The sequence below is a fragment of the Beta vulgaris genome, chromosome 8 (assembly GCF_026745355.1).
Source record: "Beta vulgaris subsp. vulgaris cultivar EL10 chromosome 8, EL10.2, whole genome shotgun sequence".
NCBI classification, from domain to species: domain Eukaryota; kingdom Viridiplantae; phylum Streptophyta; class Magnoliopsida; order Caryophyllales; family Amaranthaceae; genus Beta; species Beta vulgaris.
In genome coordinates, this window is record NC_079209.1 from 49457130 (window position 1) to 49463410 (window position 6281).

Here is a 6281-nt window from a genome sequence, read left to right on the forward strand (position 1 = left end):
ACCTTTTGACTTATGAATCATGATGCATGCTCTTGGTCTTGATTACCAATTTTCTTGTACCAAGTTAGAAAATATGGAATTATTAATGCAAGCCATGTCATTTTGTATGTGATACATATAATATACTAATGCACAACATCTTATATTTGAACAAAGGAGGTTTTATGATAGAATAAGTTTACTCTATCTCAATATATATTGCCTACTTATTTGGAAATCCCACTAGTGACCTCCAACTTTGACTTCTTTCAATAGTAAATCATTTTTTTTTCACTTTCAACAATAGCTCTTAATTAATGATTATTGTAAAAATGTGACATCAATGATAAAATAAATATTAAATTTATCTTAAATCTAACTTTTAGCCTAACCTTGATTAACCTATTATTTCATGAGCCAACTCCCTAGTCCCTCCCTTTAGTTTTCCTTCATCGACTACATTTTCAGCTTCCTTTTAATCCATTTAACATGGCTGTTGAGTCATGTAGTGTTTTGATGATTGTAAACAAATGATGATTATCTTACTAACATGTATGTTTGAGATGTGCATATTACATTAACATGAAACAAGTCATCAAAGGTTGAATATATCACATCATGAAGGTCTTCCCATAAGTGAAGTTCCTATAAGGAACACAAATAGAGCGATTCCTAGGTACATCCTATGAGGAACATTGAATATGAAGTTCTGGAGCAGTTCCTGAGTGGGAGCAGCAATATAACGTTTCAGAGTTGAAACAAGAGGTTCCTGAGCAGGAACTATGAGTGCGAAGTTTCTTAAAGGAACTAGCACACCGAAGTTCCAAAGGTGGAGCTATAAACATGCGGTTCTTGAGTTGGAGCAGCATGGAGCATGAAGGCAGAAAATATGAGTTTATTTTCTAGGATTCATGTAAGTATGTGGAAACGTGAAAGGTAATGGAACAAGGTCTAAAGGAACTCGTAAGGTCAAAGGAACTCGTGGAACTTAGAGTCAAAAGTATTTAAGAGTCAATAAATGATGCATATTATTATCTTAATCTATAAGAATTTATTTAGAGTTTATTTCTTAATAAATCTCTACGTGGTTAAATATTTATAAATAATGTGCATTAGTTGTTTTAAGATAAGTTTTAGTTTTAAAATAAACGATAAGTTTTAAATAAAATAGGTTTAAAAATCGGTTTCTTTAGGAATCTGATTTTAATTAATCTAATTTTATCTTTTCAGTTTTTGGAAAATAAAAAGCCTAGATTTATAATACGTATAATGAGTATTGTTAAAGAACTTGTCTGTCTGTTCTTCTCCAAGGAACAGACGTGGTAGTCTATTAATCTAGTAAAAGGAACTAGACTTAGGATGGAGCATTACAACGGTACAGTTATGTCAGTTGAGTAAATTATGCCTAGTAACTAGGTAACCGTTTTATTTAAGGAAAAAATATGATTTTATGGAAATCTTTTTAAGGAAAAGATTTTATTTTTCAAAAGATAATAAAAATATTATTTGATTTTTACGGAAGAAATTTAAAGATAAATTTTTTATTAAAATGATTTAATTTCAGATTTAATAATTAATATGTTTTTAATTAAATCATATTTTCAAATTAATGGTTAAAGTGGTTGCAAAATTAAGGAGCAGTAATTTATTCTCTCCCACGTTTAACAGTGATCATGGAGATCATGGGATGTTTAAGGAACGTGTTCCTCCGTGTAAGGAACATCATGGGATAATGGTTTAATCACTAACACATGATTAATCCCACCTTCATTCTAAAAGACTGCTATAAATATACAAGTTCAATTGAGTTTCAAATGGTCTGACTAGTTCTTTCCATAGTGCTAGACTTATGTCATTCCATAAGTTTGGCTTAAGGAATAGCGTTACAAAAGAAATATATAATCTATTCCTTGTTTGAGTCAGTTCCTCTGAGTTTCAAGTTCCTACGAGTGCCATGTTCCTTTATAGTTATTCAGTTTATATATACTAGAGTTAAACCAAATTATCAAGCGTCTGTATTTGTGTTTGGGGTTAAAGGGTTTGAGTGACACAACAAGAATCCGTGCTTTTAGCGTCTGAATTTACCGTCTGACTCCATCGGACGCTAATTAGCGTCCGTTTTTGTAAAATTAGCGTCCGTCTTTAGGCGGACACTAATTAGCATCCGCTTTTCTGAAATTAGCGTCCGTCTTTGAAGCGGACGCTAATTAGCTTCCGTTTTACAAGTTTACCGTCTAACATGACGGACGGTATTCAATGGTCATAAGAAAAAAAATACGACCCACCTTATTCTCTCACCTCACATCAGAACCCACCTTATTCTCTCACCTCACATCACAACCGTCGTCTTCTTCATCTTCTTTCTCGCTCTTATTTTCTTCTTCCTTTCTATTTGTTTCTCTCTCACCGTCGACGGTATTCTGCCCGCTACCACACTTGCTCTGATTTCAAGGGAGGTTCGATCGATTTCTGAGCCAATCATCATCGCAGGTTTTCGTTTTAGGGTTAGTGATTTTTTTGGGTTTTTTTTTGTGGGTTGTTTCAGATCTAGTTTTTTTTTGTTAATTTCTCAATTCTCCTTCAAAACCCCATATTTATCCTCTCTTTTTTTCGATTTTTATTTTCGAATCCTTTTTTCATATGTTTTTTTCGTTTTCTCGATTTTTATTAATCCTCTCTTTTTCGATTTTTGTTTCAGATCTGATTTTTTCTTGATTTTTTTCGTCGGATTTTTGTCCTAATTATTTCGAGGTTTTTTCTTCTTCTATCAGATTTGGGGTTTTTTGGGGATTATATATGATTTTGTGTTGATTTTGGGTATGTATTTATTTCGTTTAGTTGGGTTGCTTAGGATTTTGTTTTTTATTTTATTTCAAAGTAATGACTTTTTGTTATCAATTGGAATAATTAGCATTTTTAGTTTCTTAGCTGAAAATTAATCCGACTTCTTATTTTCAGGCACAACTAACTTTACAAAGATTTTTCAGAAACACTGATCAAGAATTATACCTGCTTCAAGTTGATTCGAACAAGGTAAAAGATGACTACTTTTGATTTTTTTTTGCTTTCAATTTCTGAGCTTTGATGTTCTGTGCATCAATATAATAACAAAGAATGATTCAAATTCTACTCAAATCTTCTAACTCCAATAAGTTTTAATCTCTTATGTCAAGTTTTAACCAATGTGCTATTGGAGCTGCTAATATGGTTTAATCTAATGTTTTATAAAAGGGTTCACCAAGTCTTGAAATGGGAAAGCAATAATCTTTACTGTTGGTATTGCTGTTTTAATGCATTTGTTTTTGGAGTTGAATTTTTTTGCTGCTCCTTCCCGTTCTTTACTGTTTTTGAGACGGGGAAGATGATGTAGTTGTGAGCGAGTGTGAACTTAAATGGGTCCAATAAGTGTGGCATGGTAGAGTAAAAAGGGAAATTAAGATATAAAGCAAAAGAGGGGAAGAACTTTAATGCAGCGAATTAGTACAAATTGAGGGAAGAATATTAAAAGTTGTGGTTTTAGTTGTGTTGAATGTCAAACCTCCCCTGCTAGCTTAGATAGGCTTAAGTATCTTCATTGGATACGAGCATTGGTACTGGACATTTGCGGTAACTTCTATTGCGCAGACAGCTAAGATAATTAGTTAGAGCTCCTATCATATTTCCTTGTTACATGACTACTTATTTTGATGTGTTAGTTTTCTCACATAAGAATTCATTCCTTGTGATGTGCAAGGCTTGTGCAGGTTGTTATTACTTCTGTCACTTTTGAGATGGTTTAATTATGCTTGAGTTCTGTATGAGTAGACTGTATTTCTTCTTGACCTTCTTGCTTATGGGTGACTTGACTCAGTGATTTAAATAGGTAGGGACTTGTATCTAGTAGGCAAGCTGCCATTTACAAGTAGAAACACCCCCGACATGTAGGCTCATAAGTAACTGTCTAAAACTTTTAAGTCACGTACCCAAATCAAGCAGGAAAGTTTTTTTTCAGACTTCTCTAAATAGAATTTTCCATCTCTGCTTTGGTATACACTGCTTGATTTGGTATTATTTTGGTTGTGTATCCCTTTTTATACTCTGTCTAAAACTTTTAAGTCAGGTACCCAAATCAAGTAGTGTCTTTGGTCAACTTGAAAGCTACTAAAATTCGAACAGATTCCTGATCTACATCTTCCAAATAATGAAGCAGAAGTCATGTGAGTTGTGACTGCATTTTGTAGATTGCTTTAGGTCTAAGTAAAGATGTATTTTATGGGTAACCTAATGTGCATCATATAACAGTGAGAGAAATAATATTTTCCTAACTAATTTACCTTAAAGTGTGATGTCAAGCAAATATTGAAGAGGAAAGTGGATGAACAAAGTGGGAAATGGTCTTGTTTGTTATCATTGCTGCCAACAGTCAATATTTGTGGAAGAGGATTCAGATAACTAGTATGGATTGAGATTTGAAAGAGCACTGCATGATTGTGAATGATCATTTTAAAACCAAATTAAGGGTTTGTATGCTGATGAGTGCATGCAATACAGTTCCCTGAAAAAAAAGGTTTTGAAGAAAAAAGTAGGAATATTGCCATGTTACTGGATGACTTAAAGTAAGCAGCAAAAAGCCAATCAGCTAAACTAGTTCTAAATAACCAGCAGGCTTTTATCCTTTCTCTAAAATGCTTCATCTGCCAGATTCTTTTCTGTCCTCCCAATATTGTTTGTGATGCTTTGTTCAACCTTGCAGGTCAGTTCTTGATACACAGTATACATAAAGCTTCGAGCTGGCATAATGACCATTATTTATCAGAAGGTGACTTCCTGAAGCTACGTTGTTTTGATTGAGAAATTCGAAATGAAGTCATCACAATATTAGGTAGCAGGTTTTGTAAATGGTAAGTATAATTAATGCATTTAATCTTCTTAGGAGGATCTTTAGAATAAAGGAAATAGAGAAAGTTGATTGGTTTAATATTTACTTCCTAACATTTTCCATTTATGGAAGTTTCTATTATTTGCAATGTCTATATTTTTGCATTATATTCTTTCTTTCTCTTTTCTAGCATATGTTTATTTTAAGCTCTCTATATCATTCTCCTGTGCTTGGTCCTTGTGCATATTTCAACGTTGCGAGTATTCAAAAACGGAGTAAGTACTTATCTACTAGTAGAGGATTATTGAATGGGACGAACTAAAACAGAAAGGAAGGCAATCAGTTTATGTCACAGTGATTATAACCTGTGTTTTTGCAATTTCTTAAGAACCCTGAATTTTTTAAACAATGTAGATGATAGCAGCCTGGTTGTATCTTAGTAAAAATGTATGTATACCAAAGACTGTTTCTTAAAGGCTCCATGCATGTAGTTATGGTGATGAAGGTGACTAGTGTCGAAAAAAAGCCAACAGTACTATGGAGCTGTAAAAAAAAAAAGGAAACTTACGAGTTATATGTAGACAGAAAGTCAAGATCTTGTTATTCATTTAATTCTTGTTAATAATTGTTTTTTCTGGTTAATTGCATTAATTTCTTTGTTTTTGTTGATTTTTGCAGAGTTCGAGATTTGCGTTTGAGTTCCAGATTTGAAGTTGGTTTCGATCCAGATACCAGATTTGAAGTCGTTTTGGTTCCAGATTTTTTTTTTGTGGAGTTTAAAGTGTAGATTGTAATTATATGAGATTTGTATTAGATTTTGTTCCAAGTATACTAGAATTTAGTTCTAGATTTTTTTTCCACTTGTATCTACATTTATTATCAATAATAATTGAATTGATTAATTTGTTTGCCTTAATAAAAGAAGTATGGTATTAGCATCATTTTATATCTTATTACATTTAATATCAATTAATTAAAAGCAAAAGCTATTAGATTTAATACTTGTTAACCAAAAGCAAAAAAAAAAAAGTGCAAATGCGGACCAATTTACCAACCGTTTCAAAGAATAGCGACTGCAAAACGGTCGCTAATTAGCGACTGCCAAGGAAACGGTCGCTAATTAGCGACTGCCTAGATCTTGTTATTCATTTAATTCTTGTTAATAATTGTTTTTTCTGGTTAATTGCATTAATTTCTTTGTTTTTGTTGATTTTTGCAGAGTTCCGAGATTTGCGTTTGAGTTCCAGATTTGAAGTTGGTTTCGATCCAGATACCAGATTTGAAGTCGTTTTGGTTCCAGATTTTTTTTTTGTGGAGTTTAAAGTGTAGATTGTAATTATATGAGATTTGTATTAGATTTTGTTCCAAGTATACTAGAATTTAGTTCTAGATTTTTTTTCCACTTGTATCTACATTTATTATCAATAATAATTGAATTGATTAA

General features: G+C 32.4%; 1 long non-coding RNA gene across 1 annotated transcript; it reads left to right on the top strand.

Annotated features, from left to right (window-relative positions):
* The first annotated feature begins 2256 nt into the window (after positions 1–2256).
* LOC104885356 (uncharacterized) lies at positions 2257–6281 on the top strand. The gene is made up of 4 exons (XR_008967396.1): positions 2257–2483; positions 2938–3012; positions 4712–4859; positions 6057–6281. It is a non-coding gene; the product is annotated as an uncharacterized LOC104885356 (long non-coding RNA).